The sequence below is a fragment of the Ostrea edulis genome, chromosome 6 (genome assembly GCF_947568905.1).
Source record: "Ostrea edulis chromosome 6, xbOstEdul1.1, whole genome shotgun sequence".
Taxonomy (NCBI): domain Eukaryota; kingdom Metazoa; phylum Mollusca; class Bivalvia; order Ostreida; family Ostreidae; genus Ostrea; species Ostrea edulis.
In genome coordinates, this window is record NC_079169.1 from 85,772,494 (window position 1) to 85,794,258 (window position 21,765).

General features: G+C 32.8%; 1 protein-coding gene across 2 annotated transcripts in view; it reads left to right on the forward strand.

Annotated features, from left to right (window-relative positions):
• The first annotated feature begins 895 nt into the window (after window positions 1-895).
• The window catches only part of LOC125647587 (uncharacterized), a 37,458-nt gene continuing 16,588 nt past the window's right edge, over window positions 896-21,765 (forward strand). The window contains exon 1 of one of the 2 annotated variants that reach the window (XM_048874320.2): window positions 896-1,004. The gene's annotated coding sequence lies outside the window, so the exon portion shown is untranslated. The remainder of the gene's footprint in view (window positions 1,005-21,765) is intronic. The other variant, XM_056142468.1, reaches the window with a different exon arrangement.

The window sequence follows — 21,765 nt, forward strand, 5'->3', positions numbered from 1 at the left end:
TTTCATTTTATTTCAGAATGCAAATCAATGTGTGTCATAAGAAAACAATTTTTACATTCAAGGTGTTATACAAATCCAAATGTGGTTAAATTGTCTGAAATAATGTCAACTACATGTACAAGTGTTAAAAAAGTGAGAAACCTATGTTTGTTTATAACAAAAATATACGATTTAGTCTGTCCTCCATAACTCATACCTATAATCTATTTTGTTTTGTTTTTTCTTTCGCTTTCTTCTTTTCTTTCCTTATGTGAACATGATTATGTTTGTCTCTCTCTTCCCTTTATCTCTTTTCCCTTTGGATTGTATCACATGTACTAGACCTCATGTACCACGTATTGTTGGTTTGAGTGAATAAAGAACTGTACAATTCTTATTCTAGTCTGGCTGACGCCCTTTTTTCGTATGTACATCTTGTTGCAATGACATTATGGTGCAGGGGTCAGATTGGATTATAATTTACCTAATATGTGTAATACTCGTTACTTAAGTCCCCCCTTTCTGACCCCCATTTTTGTACTTCTTAATCATATTTTACTTCTTTTCGTCATTTAGTCAATAAATGACATTTTTTTTACTTCTATGGTGTTTTGTGTTGTTTGCCTGCTTTTAACAAAAAAAACAAGTTCAGTCGCTTGGCAGGAGAACAAAGGAACATAAAGAAACTTGAAACTTGGGATTTCAAAATACCTGTGTGAAAGGTTAAAAGAAATGTAGAAACAGTAAATGTATTGCACATGGTAAACTGACAGAATCCACATCCCGAGACAGGCAAAATTGTACAATCTTTCTGCTTTTCCAATTTAGATTTGATTATCAAATGATGTTTATAAAAGAACATTTTTCTTAGCTCTACAATAAATAAAATCTGATCACAAACAAAACAATAACAACAAAAACTTGGGATTTCCATTGAGAAAACCCCCGTAGTCTATACGCATGAATCCAACAAAGTATAAGCAAACATATTTGTGGACGCTCACTTTGTCTTCATCGTGCATCAGGTATTTATCTTTACTTATTATTACGTAATAGTAATCGTTTTTGTAAATTTAATTCACCGGTAAATTTATATTAGATATTATGAGATTTAGGTGTATTTCGTTTTAATAAGTAGCTATAGAAATATGTTGTGCAACTTAGGAAATGTCATGAATTCACCGATTTAGCTTAGTTCCTGAAATAAAGCCTATACCTGTAGCAATTTATTGTCTATAAGCAAAGCATTATTCAGAATTGTTTCATTTAATAAACACGAATTTGAGTAACAAATAATTCAGAAAATCTTTATCTGGCCTGTTCTGTCCCAAGTATCATTGAAAAAACAATATTCCATATGATCGGGTCAACTAAGAATGTACATATTATCTGAGCGGATCTAAGAATTTATTTCTCGTGCAAGCGGATCTAGGAAATTATATGCTACCTTAGCGGATCTAAGAATTAACTTGTGAAGTCTACATATGAATAACTGTGTATTACTTTAAGAATTTTGATAATCAACCCTTAGAAATACCAAATAGTTGTTTTTTTTACATTAAAATGAACATGGAATGAATATTGATAATGCGTACTTATCATTCTATATGTATAAAAATATTTCAAATTCATATAATTCTAGACCTTTTAATGTTTCTAACACTGATCCACGATATATTGTTATTTTAAGTAAGATTTACTATTTCAATATATTATGCAATTAAAAAATTGAGGTTTGGTAGTAAATTTTCACACACAACCCCAGAATTTTTTCGAACTTAGAAGTAAAATTCCATCTCCCCGATTTAGGATTTTCAAGAGCGGGCAAGTCATAGGACAAAAGAAATTTTTTTCTCTTGTCAAGGATTTTTGACAAATTAAATTATCTTCAGCAATGAAATTGTTGCATTGAAAATAAAATTGGTGATGGAAATATGTGTGATTCCTCCACTTACTGTGTAATTACGATTCATATAAACTGCACAAAATACATGTAATATAACATATCATAAGTAAATAGTCTACGTCACAGAAAAAATGAAATTGAGGTTATTGTTAGACACTATTACTACACTTCTATGGCATGCCGTTTTAAGATTTATTCCTCTTTAAAGATATCTCATACATTTTATAAGATATCCTATAAAACTTACAAGATATCTTATAAAGTTTATGAGATATATTAATTTTATCCTTTATAATAGGATATCTGATAAAAGATATCTTATATGTTTTTTCTTTACAAGATATGTCATATATCTTATAAGTTATCTTATAAAACATACAATATATCTAATGTTTTATACGATATCTCAGACTTAATCAGATATCTTATATATTTTATGAGATATCTCATCAACGAATTTTTATAAGATATCATTTCAACTTTATAATGTATCATATGAATTTAATTTTAAAGATATCTCATAAAACATATTACATATCTTGTATGTATTATAAGATATATCATAAAGTTAATGAGATATTTTCTAAAAAAAAAATGTTAATGAGATATCGTAATAAAATAAATTTAAGATATCTTCTATTTTTGTAAGATATCTCATGTTTGATATACAAGATATCTTATAAAGCTTATGAGATATCTTACATGATTTATAACATATCTTGGATATCTTATAAACTGTAAATTATATGAGATATCTTATAAGATTTATTACATTTTTTTTACTAAAAATAGAAGATATCTCATCAATTATATACGAAATTCTTATAGGATTAGATATAAATGTGGCATGCCATACACCTCATTTAGGAAGAAGCTAGCTTAGCAGGATTTTATACAAATTATATGAATGTATACATATTTTTTATATATTTAAGAAATATCTGTGAAAAGCCTAATATGAATTTTCATAAAAACTTAACGTACCAATTTACTCTTTACATCAAATTAATTCATCAGCAAATGTGAATCATTACTACAGCTGTGCTCTGCAACGCATGCAAGCAGGTAGTTATAGTTATACAGTATTAAAGTTGGTTAAGAAGTACTATATATGTACAAATTACTGCTCATAAATGGAAATTGAATGGTTGAAAAATTCTCACATGTATTGAAATATAAATAGTTTTCCTATCTATATGCATTGATCAGAAAGTAAGACAAAGTTACACCACTGTGTCTGCATAAAAGTTTTTTTAGTCTTAAATATTACAAATTAAACCTTTGGAGTGGAAAATCTCTACAGTATGTCTATATACATGTATATAAAATCAGATGTAGAAATTTTACAAAATCTAATTCAATATCAGTATACATACATGTACGAACATTTTAAAGTTATAACAAATTCTTAAAAATTCTTGGAAGTTATCTTTATAACTTTACTCTGTGACGTGAACTTTAGAATATCCCAGACACCATATTACAGGATTTGAAGGTAGATCCTGATGTAAACTAATGAATTCATTTAGGAATGTGCACTTCACACCACCTATTTGCTCAAAATGAATCTCTGAAAGAAAGAAAATTCACAATGATCAATATAAGCTATCTGAATTTATTTTCCAGTATAAAATATGAATACTGATTGATTCTTTTCTATGTCCCATCGAGAATTTTTCATTCATATTGAGCCGTCACCAGCTGTAGGTGAGGTACCACAAATTTAGACCTAAGCTTAGCGCTCGGGGACATAGCAGTGAGAGTTCTTTATCGTACCAACATAAAAGATTTTGCATGATATAATATATGTAAATCAACACAACATGATGTACTAATTTGGACCCGTCCTAAAGTCAAAACCCTGGGGTTGCGAAATTCACAATCTTGGTACATCCTGTTCTGCACGGACTTTTTATACTGTATCAGCAAACTTAAAGAATTCTTTCAAATGATAAGGACAATAATCACCTTGGAAACAAAATCCCTACCCCAGGAATCATGAAATTAATTCCAATTTTGGTAAAGGACCGTCTTAATAATTACCCCTTCTAAATATCTTATCAGCTTCAATTTACTATCAACAGCATTAAAGAAAATATTATCTAAATGCTTCACACAGGTCGAGGCCTCTGCTGGTGGACTGTTAGTCCCCGAGGGTCTTTACAGCCCAGTAGCTAAGTACTTCGTTACTAGCTTGAAAATACGGATGTATATTTAATTGCTGTTATAAAATTTAGAAATTCATTTCAAAATTAAGGATTATCTCCCTCATGCATAGCTCTTATCCTTGGACGAATTTGGCTCCACTTTTTAGGCACGCTGTTTTTGGCTATATTTAGCTCTAAAACTCTATAATTATTTCGGATTTCAAACATTTCGGTTGAGCATCACTGAAGAGACATTATTTGTCAAAATGCGCATCTGGTGCATCAAAACTGGTACCGTATAAGTTTTACATATACCAAATTTGGCCCCATCCTGGAGTCACAAACTCTCAGTACCCCAGAAATCTTGAAATTTTACAATTTGGGAAGAGGCTTTCTTACTCTATACCACAAATATGTATTTAGTTTTTCTTACAGATATTCAGTTATAGAGAAGATTTTTGAAAACTGGTTGATTTCTGGGAGTTTTAGCTCCGCCTTTAAGGCCCCAGTGGTATAGGAATCCAAAATTTACAACTTATGTCCCCTGTCACAATGATGCTTCATACCAAATTTGAAAAAAAGGTAATCATAAAATAATAAGACCATGGGCCACATTGCTCCACTGAGTCACCTTGGCCAATAATTAAAGATTTTCCCTATATATTCGAATGTATCGGTAAAAGTTTGGTCCCTATTATGGCCCAAACCTATCCCCAGGGGCCATGATTTTACAATCTTGAATCTACACTATGTTAGGAATAAGCTTTCATGTAAATGTAAACTTCCTTGTCCCATTGGTTCTTGGGAAGAAGATTTTTAAAGATTTTCTCTATACATTTGAATGTAAAACTTTGATCCCCTATTGTGGCCCTATCCTACCCCCGGGGGCCATGATTTTAACAATTAACTTGAATCTGCACTGTCAGAAAGCTTTCATGCAAATGTAAACTTCTTTTGGCCAAATAGTTCTTGAAAAGAAGACTATTAAAGATTTTTTTCTATATATAAATTAATATGTAAAAGTTTGATCCCCTATCGTGGCCCTATCCTACCCCCAGGGGTCATGATTTTAATAAACTTGAATCTACACTATGCCAGGAAGCTTTCATATAAATTTCAGGTCTTCTGGCCCTGTGGTTCTTGAGAAGATTTTTAGATGACCTCACCCTATTTTTGCATTTTTGTGATTATCTTCCCTTTGAAGGGTGGCAAGTTTGGCTGAAATAAACACTATGATTCTGGAGAGGTCGAAAGTGTTAGACAGGTGCACTGATGACAGACAAAAAGTTATCATGCAGAATCACTCTTTTGAGCTTTCACCTCATGTGAGCTGAAATTGATTTGGAATTTTTATATGCTATGTGATTTATTTATATCTACACTGCATATACACTATGCCTATTTTACCAGAAAGAGAAATCTTAATTATAACTTTACATATATGTCTTATCATTTTTTTAAAATCGATATTTGATATAATTAACTTTTTATAGAAGAGAAACAAAAATACCGCAATCACAATTTGAAACTAGAGATTGTTTTAGGAAAAAGAAATTTCTCCCCAGCTCCCCAAATTGGAAGTTTTCCAATTGAAACTCCCTTTATTGTACTGTATAATATGGAGGAGAAAGCAGGAGCAGGACCATAAACATTATGTATTCAAATCCGATAAGCCATATCGAAGTGTTTACAAACTATTTTTCACACTCCACCCCTCAGACCCACTAAAACTTTTAAGAAAACAGTTGGATTCTCTTATCCCTACAACATACACATCTGCAAATGGCATTGAAGTATTGTAAAAAGTTTCAAGTTTATCCGCGATAATTCATATTGGAGGAGAAACATTCACAAGCTATTTAAACATCTTCCATCCCTCTTAGATCCACTATAACTTTTAGGAAATTAATTGGATCCTCTCATCCAGACAATATGTACATTTACATATCGCAATGAAGCATTGTACAAAAGTTTCAAGTCAATCTGATAAGCCATAGGAGGAAAAGTGTTCACAGGATTTTGTGAGAGACAGACGGATGGACAGACAGAGAGTACAAAAAACAATACGTTTCCCCCTGGAAGAGGGGAGACATAATAAACTAATTGTAACATCATGCTTCAAAATACTTACGATTTAAACTAAGACACTGAATACTTACCATTTACACTAAGACACTGTACTATTTGTTGGGCAGCAATTAAAACATATGACTTCTAAATGGGGAAAAAATCATTCAGTTATTCACTATGTAATTAAAATGTAATATTATGAAATCATATGATTTCTCAATAATTAAGCTTCAGTATTCCATGAAACAGTGTGTGTCATCTGCAAGTGCAACTATACTCAACCAAGACAGAAAGACAGGCAACGTGATAGCATAAGCAATAATGTACCTCTTATTATCTGAGAATTCGTGCGTTGTGAAAATATTTCTAAGATCTGCTACATGTACAATTATTACCTTTATTCTTATAATCTTAAATTTTTTAACTTGTATCTGATGAAAGTTTTGAGGTAGAAATTGTACTGTTTGTGCCTTTGTATACATGTACATAGTTTGTAAATGTAGTTGTACTGCTAAGTAGATTTTACATAATAAAACATACTTCATAACTTCTGTTACATATACAACCATATCAAGATGTTTAAATACTATAACAATTTTTTAAGAAACATAATTATCTGCAGTGTAATACATGTATTGACCAAAACTTTAAGGACAGATAAAATGATCTTGCTTTGTAGGTGACAGAATAATCTGTTGTAAAATCTTGAAAACATACATTAATTCAATTATAGGAAGATGTGATACCTTGACAAATCTAGGATTCCTTTGGAGATCTCAATATAGCTTTGTTCAAAGGGTGAATCACTCAAATTCCCCAAAAAGTACACTGAAAACAGACATATGCAGAAATATGTATGATATAGGGCTCACGGCGGGTGTGACCGGTCGAACCGGTCGAAAGGGGATGCTTACTCCTCCTATGCACCTGATCCCACATCTGGTGTGTTCAGGGGTTCGTGTTTGCCGAACTATCTATTTTGTATTGCCTATAGCAGTTATGAGATTGATCACTGTTTGTTATCTTCACTTTTCATTATGATTTGAAATTTAGGCTAAAAATATAAATTGTTGTGTTTCCTCAAACATTGAAGTCAAAATTATGGTAAATTGGTTAAGGATAAAAAATAATCAATCTAATCTAAACTGCATGGACTTATATACTCCTCTTTTCTACGATACACTTTCTTCTATTGAGGTGTACCGTAGACGAGTCGAATATACCAGTCTAATTTTAATTCAGATTGGGATATATAATTTGTATCTTTTTTCTTTAACTGTAAACAAAGTTTTAACATTCTGATCACAATTTCCATTTAAACATATTAATTATAATGTGTTATTGAACATGAGGGGCTCATTTTTCACTTGTCAATGTAACTTTTAGATTTAGTTTGATTAAAATTGCTGACTACAGATGAATTGAATTACAGATGTCAATTAAGTCCCCCAAATATTGTTTTTTCAATGATCTCTTCAACAATATACATGTAGGTTAAAAAAAATAGGGTTAGTATGTTTAATTTAGGGTCAGAAACACAATAATTTTTATTTGAGGCCTTAATTATGCTGTTAGTTTTTTAAACCTCCATCAACATGCAATAAATTTGATCGGTTACAATTCTATTTATCCACGATTCTTTTTACAAGGCTATTCAGTAAAATATAGCACAAACTAAAACATGTAAAATAATTAACATTGCACACCGCTTTTGATATATTAAGAGAGCTTACAAAATTCTTTACTTTAGGTTAAATAATACCCAGTGCACACTATGAGTCCTAACTTGGCCAAATTTGAAAAAAAAATCCATGTATGATCATGCAAAAATAATTTCTCCTAAATTTCTAGAATTGTTTCTTTCTCACACGCAGCTCAATTTTGATTTCTGAGACTTGACTGTTTAATTATGTTGAGAAAAGTAATACTACATGTATAAATGAAACAGCAAAGGTTTCTTACAGACAAAATATAGTTGACGTATATTAAAACAATAGTTAATTACAGTGTCGCGCAATGTAATCCTAATTGTGATTCAATATTTCATTCAAGATTTTAATTTTTGTACAGGTCGTCCTCTATGTAGATACATGATTAATCTAAATATGAAAAAGATTCTAACTTGATATATTACATGTGTGTTTCTGTAATTATAAGTTTGTAATTGGATTAAGTAAATCTAAATTAATTAAAAAGAGAAATGTACATGCAGGTATTTTATTCATAAAAGGGGAACAATTTTAAGAAATGATTTAATGAAAATATTTACTGCTTGATGTATCAGTAAAGAAAAAAGTAATGATGTACGTACATCCATGTATATTGTCCTGTCACATTAACTTAATGAGTTAATGATTAATATATATCATAAATGCTTGCATATATAAACATTAGTAATACATGCATGTGGTTACAGAAACTCAGAGCGTCAATCTGTAAATGAGTATGAGACCTCCACCACTCAGGAATTTTAAATGTTTTCTACTATTGATTTTATATTAAGACAGCGATTTTTTTGCTACATATAAGGAGAATCTATGGTCCCTGCATGATATGATAAAATTATTTTAATTAACGCATTGTCACCTGGTGTATTATGCGCATTTGTTACCAGATTTAATATACATGTTATATTGACAATTACAACCCTGCATTGGATACAGGGAGGATCCTATTAAATACAATGCACTGTCCCCTGGTGTCCTTTGCGGTTTTGTGATCGACTTCTAAAATTATTACTGGTACATATGTATAATATGCTATGACAATGGTATTCGTGTATTGTACTACATCTAGTCATGTTCTAATTTCCTTATATTGTTGCTTTCCCTCCACTTTTAATCCATAATTGGTCATTAAATCATATCATAAAACGAATAATTGAAATTTGTCATTACATATGTACCAAATGATTATCATACAAATACATGTCATGTACTTTTCATCCATTCTAATTTCTTAAGTGTGATGCATGCATCAATGAGTTTAATTAAAGGTCATATGAAACGATATACTGATGAAATTGAGTTATGTATGGAAATTCATTAATCAAGGTTTATTAAAGAATTCATTTTTAATTTTTTTTTTTAATTCAATGCATTATAACGTCGTAACAGCTGATCAAATGTACTCGATCACGAAAGTGATCTTTGATGATCGCGGCTGATCTCCCTTGCTGATGACGTCAAAAAGACCCACTGTGATGTAAACAAGTATAGACTTATAACATGGCATAATTTTGAAAAATGCCACAGTGTGCTGCATTTAATTGTAGCACATATATTACATCGTAGAGGAGGTTGCATATGTACATGTACCTCTTCCCAAGAGATACCAGATTTAGAAGAAAAAACATTAGGTACAAAATATCCGACGCGATGGATTTCTTGCCATGACCACTGCACTTCAGTACATCCGTCGGTAGCCAAACATTGTGGACACAAATAGATCAATTTAAAATCAGACGATGTGCCAATCAATTTTTATTTTCCAAAGACTGAGACAAATCAATAGAACTGAAAGTCAACCGCTTAGTTAAAGCGAAGACACTGGAAGTATGTATTACTAAATTACACAAAGGTTGATTATCATTGTAATCACAACAAGAGATGTTTTCAAAACACATATGCCCCCATGGTGCAAAATTGAAAAGGGTTATACAAACACATCATTTAATTGATAGTAGTATCATCGATTCAAAATATTGAGCAGACAATATCTTTTTATGTCAAGAGTGGATTGACCATGTGACCTAACATCCATAGGGGTCATCTACTCCTTCTGTACCAGTGTACCAAGTTTGGTGTCAATCAAGCAAATAATTCTTCAAATATAGGAGACAATGTATTACTATTTCCAGTTTAACCATTGACCTTTCACCATGTGACCTCAAAATCAATAGGGGTCATCTTCTCCTGAAGATGTACCAGTGTACCAAGTTTGATGTTTGTCAAGCAAAGGGTTATCAAGATATTGAGTGGACAGTATGTTCCAATGTCTAGTTTGACCCTTGACCTTTGACCATGTGACCACAAATCAGTAGGGGTCATCTTCTCTTGAAGATGTAATGCGCATCTGGTGCATCAAAATTGGTACCGTATAAGTTTTACATTATGACCCCTGGGTCGAGGCCTCTGCTGGTGGACTGTTAGTCCCCGAGGGTCTCTACAGTCCAGTAGCTAAGTACTTCGTTACTAGCTTGAAAATATGGATGTATATTTTATTGCTGTTATAAAATTTAGAAATTCTTTTCAAAATTAAGGATTATCTCCCTCATGCATAGCTCTTATCCTTGGACGAATTTGGCTCCACTTGTTTGGCACGCTGTTTTTGGCTATATTTAGATCTAAAACTTCATAGTTATTTCGGATTTCAAACATTTCGGTTGAGCATCACTGAAGAGACATTATTTGTCGAAATGCGCATCTGGTGCATCAAAATTGGTACCGTATAAGTTTTACATTATGACCCCTGGGTCGAGGCCTCTGCTGGTGGACTGTTAGTCCCCGAGGGTCTCTACAGCCCAGTAGCTAAGTACTTCGTTACTAGCTTGAAAATACGGATGTATATTTTATTGCTGTTATAAAATTTAGAAATTCTGTTCGAATCCCGCTCGAGCCGGTAAGTGAGAAAGTTTCCCGGTTTACTTTCATAAGTTGATAGTCTCTTCCCAGGTACATTGTATCTGGGTTCTCTCTTCCACCAATAAAAACTGGGCGCCACCATATAACTGAAAAATTGTTGAGTGTGGCGGAAAGCATCAATCAATCAATCCAGAGTAGATTGACCTTTGACCTTTGATCTTTTGACCTGAAAAACAAGAAGGGTCCTCTTCTACTCATAAATAACCCACATATGAAATATCATTATCATCAAGTGAATGGTTCTCAAGATATTGAGCGGACAATATGTGGTCTGCCGACCGACAGGTGCAAACCAATATGCCCCTCTTCTTTGGAGGGGGGTATTGAAACACATTCCATCAATGAACATGAACTTTGAATAAATCTACTCAAAATTATATTCTATTTTAATATCTTATCTACATTACAAACTCTATCAGTCAACGATATTCGTATAGTTTCATATTTATCAGGGCTATAGGCATACGTACAATAGGCCTATAGTTGTACACTAGTATCCCAAGTGTGTAAAAAAAATTCTTACCAATTATAAGATCTAGTTGAATTAAAATTGTAAATAAACCTTTCATTCTGAAATTCAAAAAGAAAATGAAGTATCATTCAGAAATTATAACTTATATTCCATATACTATATCAGTACTAATAACTGAACATGCTTATTAAAAAAAATTATATATTTTTTTCATCAAAATAATATTTGAACAGCGGGGATGTAAAGTGAGAAAGTAAATACCTGCTATAGAATTAAATGCAAGCAATTCTTATATATAACTTACGATTGAAAAATAAAGAAGCACCCCCTCCCCACGTTAAAAACAACGATTTGTGAATTTTATACTTAAATTGGGGCAAACGAGGAAACATTAGCTGATTATGAAGAACCGTGCGCCAGTACAACACATGGTCTTCATGATACATTCTACTCCAACAATAATATTTTAGAGCTATTTCAATATTGTGGCCATTCGTATAAAAGGGGAAATGGAGTTACCATTAGTCTTTAGACATTTTTTATTACGATAAACATGATAAATCATAAATGAAATGTACACAAGTTCATACGACTTTTAAACTGTTTAGAATAATAGTTAAATTTCAGTAGCCTATCTGCTGACATGGGGTCTTGAAATCCACAGCCATCTGATGTATGGACAGTACTACCCCCCCCCCCCTCCCCTTCTGATTTTTTGTGGCGATAATTTCTCCAAAATATGTGAATTCCCTGTTTAACCCATCCCAACAGGGGATGCTTACTCCTCCTAGGCACCTGATCCCACCTCTGGTGTGTCCAGGGGTCCGTGTTTGCCCAACTCTCTGTTTTGTATTGCTTGTAGGAGTTATGAGATTGATCACTGTTCGTTATCTTCACCTTCCATGTAATCGTTTCCCACTTTTTGTAAGCTTTAGGCCTAGAAGGTTAATCTCTAAGGCTTAAAAAAAAAGGTGTGAAAGGATTACATAAATCAAAATTTGCATGGGATAGACAAGGAATCCATACATTTTGGAGGAGAAATTATCCCCGAAAAAAAAAGTCAAAAAAGGAGGGGGTAGTAGTGGCTATACTTCAGGTGCCTGTGCAGTGTGGTTGACTTTTTCAATATCATCCTCTGTTGAAGAACGTTATTCGCTTGCCGTGCATCATTCCTGACTGGTTTAAATTGATATGGTTGAATCACAAAATCGGGCAGTTCGTCAGAAAACAGAAATTAGTCCATATCTATTAAATGTAGTAAGGTATTTCGTTGAACAAAACAGTAGGCCTACACTATTTTCATTGCGTTGTTTACATCGATGGGTCGTTGTGACGTCACGAACACACAGAATCAAGAACAATAAGCGGATAACAAATTCCTTCTATGTACAAATTTACAGCTTTATTTCTTATCAATCCAAAGACAATATTTTTATTAAACGCTATTTGACTTTCATTCATGCCTATCTTTATGTTTATAAAGTAAAATACCACTGTTAGAAATCGTTTCATATGACCTTGAAGAAAATCTTTACATTTCAAAAAATTATGAATGGGTAGTTGTTTATCAGTCAAAGGCAAATACAGCTTATAGACATAGTATACAATGTAATAAATCTAAAATCATATAAAGGTCAAGAAAGAATAGAAATTGTGCTTATACATTGGTATTTCTAATTTCAAAGGAATTCTTAATAAATTTACCTAAGTTACATAATTCCTTTACATTCTGTGTCGATAAAAGTTGAATTAATTTAAAGACAGAGGGTCTGATATAATAATACTTTTTTTTCAAAAATTTGATTCTTAAATGACTGTAATAGGTACACTTAAAGAAAAAATGAAACTCATCTTCTACATCTAAGGTACATAAAGGACACAAACGTCTTTCTAATGGAACATTTTTGTATTTGCCGGTTTCAATACCTAACCAATGAGACGATAATCTTAACTTACATATAAACTTTTTATACTGCATAGGAATTCTTTTAGTTAAGTAGGATTGCAAAGTAAAATGGTCAATCAAATGTTTATAAAGTCTACATTTTGAGGAAGAGTTGATTTCAGAAAGTATTGTTTGTTTACAATTATCAAAAACACGTTGCTTAGCAACTGCAAACATGTATTGTGGCTTCAAAGTACATTGATTTAACCATAAGTTCATCAATCCAAGTAGTATACACCTCCACCCCAATAGATGCAATCAATAAAATTTATTTTCTTCATAAAATAATTTCACTTTATTTATACTGCTAAATCAGGAAAACGATTATGTTTTTAACAACGACATATTACGTTTAGAAGTTTTAAGATACTTGCAATGCATCTTTCTTTGCTTGTAACATGCACATTCACATACAAACTGATACATACATACCTCAAAATGACAGGAAACAGACTATAGTATTTTCTGCGCGAAAACGGTAAATTGTATGCAACATTTCCGTTTTTGATAAATTGAACACAATCCCTATGCAACATTAAAAATTTCAATATGGCATTTTGAAATAGAAAAACACCCTCTCAATTTATTCACAATTATCAAGAGTTCTTTTAAAGTTGGCCAGGGTCCAAATATAAGGACGATAACTCTTTCTTATCATTTCTTATTTAAGCTCTATTAGCTGAAATGTCGTTAGGAAAATAGGATCTATGTATTGCGAAAAGAAATAAAGCACAATATACCATAATTTCTAATTGATACTTACATTAACACTGGAATTCCTTAAAGCACATCCACATCCGGTAGAAATTTCACCGGAGTCTCGGGAACTTCATTCGATAGTATCTGATTTTATGCTCTACTTCGCACTGATGAAGGATATGTTCCAAACACGTTAGTAGAGGTGTGAAGAGTAAACGGTCAATCGAAACGTTTTCTTCCAGAGGTGGACATGCGATCGAGAATTAACACTCTCGTGATGTAAATAAATCAAAGTACTGAAAGTACTGAAAAGCGCTAAACTGACTTCATGAATTATGTCTGTTATGTTAATGAGCAGGAACAACAGTAAAAAAAAAAAAAAAGTTCATGCGTTATTCTTTATTTTCGCACAAATAAATAATACATTTTCTGTAAGGAAATAACAAATATGGAGGGGACACAATGTCCTGAAACTTTTCACGTTGTTGAAATATAAACTTTTTATGATGTTGCTAAAAACAATAGTCATTATAATAATTTTGGTCCCACCAAGAACTAAAACCCTGTCCTTGGATAATAAAATTTACAATTTTGGTAAAGGACACCTGCTTCTTTAAAATATCTATTTAATCAGAATTTAGTATCAATAGCATTACCACCGCTGTGGTGGTCTAGAGATAGAGCGTTCGCCCTGTACGCGGACGGTCGGGGTTCGAATACCGGCCGAGACATACCTAGGTCGTTAAAACAGGTAGTAACAGTTCCATTACCAAACGCTCGGCATCAGGTGTGAATATTACGCGTTCTCGGAGATGACTGCCCCGTGTCACAGTAAATATGGCACGCTAAAGAACCCTCACCACTCAATGGCCGTAAGCGCCGAGCATGGGCCTAAATTTGAAGTCCTTCACCGGTCTTGGTGACGTCTCCATATGAATTAAAAATTCTCGAGAGGGACGTTAAACAAGATACAATCAATCAATATAATCAATAGTTATTCAAATATTTTACGCATAAACATAATGAAGTTTGGCCCCCACCCTGGATCATGTTCTACATGACTATGCAATTTTTCCCTTACAGATGGGATGTATATGTAGAGAAGAATATTTTGGAAATTTGTCAAGCTTTGTTTGAAAATATGAAAACAGTTGTAATGGTAGTTTTCGATTGAAAGTGTTCAATTGTTATTACACAACGGACGCTGATCAATTACTATAGAAATGAATGGAAACTGTGATGTCCATCATCATTCACAACAACTGATAAATAACTTACTGTTGTGTTCCAATCTAATAGTGTATGAAACATTTTTAGAATACAACTAAGATGAAACAAATCAATAGTTTGATGCATACATGTATGTTAAACAAGAAAGAATGGAACAAACAAACAACTGGACAAAAATAAGAAAAGTACATATAACCACATATACTAACTAACAAGTACCACAGATATTCATGTCAAAACACACACATATAATAATGCAGGTCTATGAAACATTCTACATCCATTTCATCACCTCACCAGAAATCATTTAAATGCATACATAAACATGCATCTGTATGACTTGTACTACAGAATCCAGTACATGATTATTTGTATATAGCAATCAAACCATGAAAGTGGAATTATTTTTTGTAATCAATAATGAAGTTGATTTCAATTCAAAATCAGGTTGGAGAGAATGTGAATCCAAATAAGGCAGATAAGTACATGTATACTTGAAAACAAAATTTAGGAAGTTACTTAAAAAGATGTTCATCATACATGTATTGATAACTTTAAAATCGAATGCTGCGTTATCAACAAGAGTGGAAAGAACTCATTTTTAACATGATCGAAGTTAGTGCAAGAGGATATACTAAATCGAATATGATAAATTAGACTAACATATATGCATAGATTTACATTTAGGCATTGTAGTGATTGTTTGTTATACGTTAATCTATAAAAAAAAAAAACTCCAAAAAGTTTGTACACAGGTATAATAAACACTGTACTCATCAACAAGTGTGTATTACACTCCTTGTTTTAAAGCTCATTTTCATATTGCAAAGGAAACTCATATGTTTGTCTTGGGTCTGATTGATTGATTGTTTGTTTTGCTGTTTTCCGCGACACTCAACAGTTTTTCAGTTATCTGGTGGTGCCCAATTTTTATTGGTGGAAAAGAGAACCCAGATACAATGTGCATGGGAAGAGACCACCGACCTTCCGAAAGTAAACTTGGTAACTTTCTCTTGGGTCTGAATGAGACATAATATACATTGCTATTGTTTGAATTTTATAAAACGGTTCTTTATATGAAAATGCAAATAACCTTAGCACAAAAAAGCATAAGCTTCGCAGCATGTGTAGGAGTTCTAATATGAAAAAAACGCAACAGAAGTGACTCGCAATAAACAAACAATAGTTACAACATGTAAATATATAAGCTCAATGATAATCCAAAGCTAGGCACTTAAAAGTTACAAAAGTAATTTTCAAACGGTATTATTGAAACCGCTCTGTTATACGCAACTAAGCTTGACTGGTCCCTTAATTAATAAATATAGTAGAATTCTCTATATCCGCCATATTTCTCTGCTAATCCGCCATATTAGATGATTTTTCTATTGTTATATGTATCGGGGTTCGCATGGTATATAAGGGGACGAGTTTTGCTACGCTTCACTTCACATCAGTGTTTTCGATTTACCTGTGCAGGTAGCTTCGACAGGTAACACGTACATCTCCGATACTAAGTTATAGGGCATAAAAAAGAAATAAAATCACGTTTTGGAACACCATGCAATGCTAAAAAATTACAATCAAAATATTGAACAGTAGTAATAAATCATTCTAATAATTTTGAATAAATAAATTTAGATAGAATGACTTTTCTTTAAATGCATGTACGTACAGTTGCAGTAAAAATGGCAAAACTATACAAAAAACGCGAAATATTTTATCTATTATCTATTGATAGATTGGAATAAGCAAAGGTCATAAAAAAAATTCCATTCACTCTCACTTCAAGCCAAATGCAAATGCATAAATACTACTGTACTTATGTACATGCCATGTATGCTCGCCATGAAAACGCATCGAATGCGGACGACTATTTACCTTGGTCTACTCGTAATATCTGTAAAGGACCGCAGATGTACGTGTACACTTGTCGAAAATAATCTAACTAGTAGGTAGTAAAACTCCCTTTATTTGCATAATCCATGAAACAAAACGCTAAACTCCATTTCAGCATTGTATCCCTAAAGTAAACACCGTTGTACAGACCGCGACACACTTAGCCCGTGCCGATCAGCTATCTTCATTCAGGGGAAGTATCAAAGTAGAATATTTAACCTGTTTTGTGCATGAATCCTTATACCATATGATTTACTGGTCAGAGTGTTGCAGATTTGTAAATCGGGAAATCGTTTAGGTACATAAATTGCGCATGCATATATAACTTTGTACAACACTGTACGAGTGTATGGGACTGGAGAGAGAGAGATTGGGATAGAGAGTTTGATTCAAACGATGATTTTGTTGTAATATTATGCTCTAATTAGGACAAATGATATCGTTAATTCAATAAAAGAGAACAGTAACTCAATAATGTTTTCATTAATTGATAGTACAGATTTGTTTCATTAATCTAAAGCACACAATAATTAAAACTTAAAGATATCATTAAACAATGTTATCTTCAATTACTTCACTTTATGCTAATTTGGTGCTCAATAGATCTTATATATCTATCTATACTGTGCGACTACATATGCCAGAAGTGGTGTTAATCAAATGTGGATTCTAAAAAATTCTAAAGAACTTTTAGTAAACTTAAAATCGCGAAAAATTCCTAAATTAATAACATCAAAACCTATGACTTTTCAACACTATACACGACCATTCCTCACGATAAATTAAAGACTAGATTTTTTGACATCATAGACAGTTGCTTCTTCAACAAAAATGGAAAAAGGAAATATTCATATCTAGTGATCAGTCATCCAAAAACTTACTTTCTCAAACACCAATGATTCTACGCACAAGTACTCTGAAGTTAAAATAAAAAATATGCTAGAGTTCCTCATTGAAAATATCTTCGTGGTTTTTGGTGATCAGGTCTTCCAACAGTCTGTTGGAATTCCCATGGTCACGAATTGTGCTCCTTTGTTAGCTGACCTGTTTCTATATTCATATGAAGCAGAATTTATTCAAAAACTTAAACGCGAGAAGAAGAAATATCTTGCTGTGGCCTTCAATTCGACATTTAGATATATCGACGACGTTTTGTCTATTAACAATGATAACTTTCATTCATATGTCGATTCGATATATCCTGTGAGCTCGAAATAAAAGACACCACAAAGTCGTCCACTTCTGCTTCATACTTAGATATTTTATTGAAGGTAGACATTAACGGCAAACTGACAACTCAACTGTATGACAAACGGGATGATTTCAGTTTCTCCATCGTCAACTTCCCATATTTATGTAGCAATATTCCATTATCACCTGCATATGGTGTTTATATCTCTCAACTGATTCGATATGCAAGAGCTTGTTCTGCGTATAGTCAGTTTTTGAATTGAGGCAAGCTACTGAAAAACAAGTTAATAGTACAGGGGGTTCAACAGTCTCCATTGAAGTCAGCATTTCGCAAATTCTATGGTCGTTATAACGATCTAGTTCGTCAATACAACCTATCAATGGGTCAAGTGCTGTCTGACATGTTTCATACCGAATGTTAGACCGTTCTTGGCACACTGATTTTGACTACGGATAACTCCGTTTACCTGATCAGGATATAGGGCTCACGGCGGGTGTGACCGGTCGACAGGGGATTCTTACTCCTCCTAGGCACCTAACCCCACCTTTGGTGTATTCAGGGGTCCGTGTTTGCCCAACTATCTATTTTGTATTGCTTATAGGAGTTATGAGATTGATCACTGTTCGTTATCCTCACCTTTCATCTATGACTTTTGCGTCATTACATTCTTCGTTGAACTCGACGCAAATTTTATTCTGCGTTGAACTCAACGCAAATTGTACAAACGCAAAATGTGATAATTGAGTTTTATCATATTTTGCGTCGTTATCAGGCACATAGAATCACATAGAGAAGGGGACAAGGGGGCCTGTCCCTCACCTTTATTAACATCATCCCTTATTTGTAATTTTGTAATGCAAATAAAACATATATTAGGTGACCCTCCCCCACTTGACCCCAGCTTGAAAGTTTTGATATAATAGTAAGACATCTACCACCCCAACCACTTAAAAAGATGAAGATGGGGGAAAAATACGCGGCACTCATAGTAGAGGACTCTAACCACCCCATCCCACCCTAACGATTGAAGAAAATGAGGTAGGGGGATTATTGAGGCAATCGTTTCATTTCATTTATTCCCTCAAACCATTCACAATACATGAGGTACAAAACATTACATATACAATATTTCCAAGGGTATAAAGATATAAATAATGCATGCATATATATGTTCATTAGCACAAAATAGAGGTGGGGGCATAATGCATACAAATAGATTCGGACATTTAATGAATATACATGTTCGGGAGGACAGCAGACTATCTCCTGAATTTTAGAAATAAATAAAATATTCATAGACGGTACTGGTGCTACTTTCTGACGTGCATAAGAAAATGCTTCCGCTATGTTTACACAGATGTATAATTTGCGGACTATTAAAGTTTTATACACCAATGGCAAGGAAAATATATAAATAATGACAATATAGCTTATATAGAATATAATTTACACGCATTTCGTGAGCAATAAGTTATATACACGCAGAAATTTAGAATTCATAATTTTTATGAATGTACACTATACGCGAACAAAGATTTATTCTAGAATAAACGATAAATCATGCAAGGGCTTTAATTATGATATTACAGCTTGGAGATAATGAATTTGTTTTAAAAATGTGACGTTGCTTTCGTGATTCTTTTGCCACAGTTTATGACGTTATAAGCATAACGTAAAGTAACACCAGTACCGTGTGCTTAGTGACAGTTTTTCAAAGTAAAAGACTCTTTCACACACACCCCTTACGAATTACATGTAGGACTTTGAACATCTCCAACGAAACATATTGGTTTGTGTTTGGGTTTTTGTTTTGTTTTATCATTACTGTCAATCATATTTTTTATCATTATTATTTTGCATGGCAAAAAAGTTTGAAGAAATTAATTTTCCATTTTCCTTCCAGCTGCCCCCCCCCCCAAAAAAAAACCCGACGAAACATGCCTGGTTATTACATTCCGCGTTGCTACACATGTATTCTGATTGTATGATGTAGAATTGCAACCTCTACCAAGTTTTCCTTCATTTACACAGTGCAAGGAATGGTAAACCAAATCACAAAACAAAATGCGAAAAGACCAAGATTATTTTAAGCTTGGAAACTTCATGAATATATGAATACATGTATTCAGAAACATCGCATGCATGCATGTGTGTTATAACGTTTCTGTAACATGCCATAATGATCACTTTCAGGCTTGAGTGAAATTTATTCATAAATACTTTCATTTGGTAGATCTGGCTCAATGGATATATTGATACTGAAAATAGACATACCGCTACATACGTCGAAATTTCAAATTCAATGTACTTGATAAGCTGTTAGTATTCATACATCAGTAAAATTCATATTGAGGTTTTATTTGATATGATGCAATGACATTATACTATAATACACAAGTGGGATTTGCAAAATACAAGGGCATAAACATTTTTTTTATTAGTAGTACCAATATCTATATGGTCACGAAAAAAAATCATTATATAATTCATATCCGGATTGATGTACTGATTTAGGTATCAATAAAAGCAAAGTTCTGGGGTTTTTCTTCTTCTATAGAATCTGATGAAGTTAAAAGAAACCCACATCTGCATTCAATATAGATGTAATTTAAAATGAATTCATTTCTGCTCTGACTAAAAGCATGTTTCAAAATTTTCGGGGACAAATCTCGCAGATAAAATAATTAATAGGGGAATACATAAATTCAAGCTCCTTTTAGATGTAATGAAATGTATATATGTATCTATCTTTCAACACGAATTGAACTTGTGTAAATGTTATATCAGGCACGTATACAAGGAGTTGGCCTGGTCTGCTCTCCCCCACGTTTTTAACAATTTACTTTTCGATTATTCTAACATACAAAGTCAGTATTTTCTACATACAAAGTTCAAACTAATACCGAGCGAAGCTCGGACGGGCTGAAGGCCCGTCCGCGAAGCAAGACTCTAAAGGTAACATGTATACGTAAAATAAAAAATGAGAAAATCTGCAAATGAATACAGATAATCTCTATATAAGTTCACTGAAATTTTTGTGATAAATATGGGCGCCTCCATTATGCTTTGTTCATTAGTTGCTTCTACAGTTATTCGTGTTTTAATTTTGAATGGCAAAAATACAAAACTGACGTGCAATTTGTAATTCAAACATCCAGTTTGTTAAAAATGAATGGTATGATTATCATTGTTACAGTCTTCAGCCAATCATCAAATAGAAAAACAGTAATACGACTAAATAGATCAACGAGTTCATGAGTTACTTTACATAAAAATATACGATATATTTACGCTTACTTTTTACCACTTTGAATTTATTGGTTAATTTTGTTTGGTTTTGACTGTCTTTTCAATTGCAAACGGGGTGTGTTGTTGTTTATAATTGTTTGATTTGAAAGAGAAAAATGTCGAGGCTAAATGTGACGTCACAATGCATGATTTACCTCGGCTGGCGTTATATTCCCCGCTTTGAATAGGCGGATCCTGTAGAACTATTATCCTCGTATATCCCCCTTTAATATTTATTGGGCGTTTAGTGCAAGGACATATATAGGCGGATCAAATGTCCAAAATTAGGATGCTT